Source organism: Octopus bimaculoides, chromosome 3 (genome assembly GCF_001194135.2).
Source record: "Octopus bimaculoides isolate UCB-OBI-ISO-001 chromosome 3, ASM119413v2, whole genome shotgun sequence".
NCBI classification, from domain to species: Eukaryota; Metazoa; Mollusca; class Cephalopoda; order Octopoda; family Octopodidae; genus Octopus; species Octopus bimaculoides.
This window is the reverse complement of record NC_068983.1, coordinates 88,243,233-88,244,574: the sequence shown is the minus strand read 5'-3', so window position 1 is coordinate 88,244,574 and position 1,342 is coordinate 88,243,233.

Sequence of the window (1,342 nt, the reverse complement as noted above, 5' to 3'; positions counted from 1 at the left end):
AATACATTAAAAGTGTTCAATCTTACTTGCTTGCTTGCAATGTTACATAGCCAAACTGGCGCATAATGGGAAAATACTTTGAAAGTAAAGTGTCCCTGAATTGTGAATACGAACGGAATAAAACAAATTTCGCGTAAATCGAACCAGTAGTTATTGAGATATTTGGGGTTTGGTGTGTATATACCCAAAACGGTGCATAGATGCAAAACTTATCAAAGTTTTAGTTTAAACTAAAAATTTTTAAACGTTATACTATTAACTTAACTTTAAGTATTGTAATTATTTTCAATAATATTGTTAAATGTTTTTCTTTTACTTATTGGTAAAATAAGTATTTTTTATATAAATTCATTTCTAATTTATTGTTAGTTGATATATATACATTCATTTTATTATTATTATTATTATTGTATTTTGAAAAGAATTGATTTTAGATCGATTTTTTTGAATCGATTTTAATAGATTTGATTTTTATACACACACACGCTAACAATCACGCAAACATACACACACACACACACCCAAGCATACACACCCTTGCACACATAACCCACATATACCCCCATTCACAAATACCTCCCACATACCTAACAACCCATACATACCCCCATTCACACATACCTCCCATACACCTACACACACACCTTCCACACACCTTACATATATACCGCCCACATAGATGACAAACATACACATATAGACGAACGCTCATATATACACACACACACCCATATTTACGCGCACGCCTACATACACAGCCGCATACACATGCACACACAGGAGTACACACACAAAATAACACACATACCTGGCACACATCCTTACGCTCTCACACACATACGCACGCACACACATAAACACACACATACACACCTCTCACATACACAAAACCATTCACACACACACACATACACATACACACACATGCACACATACACATATACACACATGCACACACGCACATACACCTCTCACATACACAATACTCACTCACATACACAACACACACGCGCGCACGAAAACATACACAATATACACATACACGCACCCACAAAAAATATACACACACGCACACGGAAACACATATACAGACACACATAAACACACACACACCCGTACCTAACACACACGCACACACCCACATACACACACACACGCACACACACTCCTCACCAACACTACACACTCACACAGACACGCATACAATCACACACACATGGGCATAAGCAACACACGCACATACAATAGCAAACGCACGCACACACACGTACACAGCAACGCACATATACACAACATACACATACACACAAACACACACGCACGCACAAAAACATACACATAC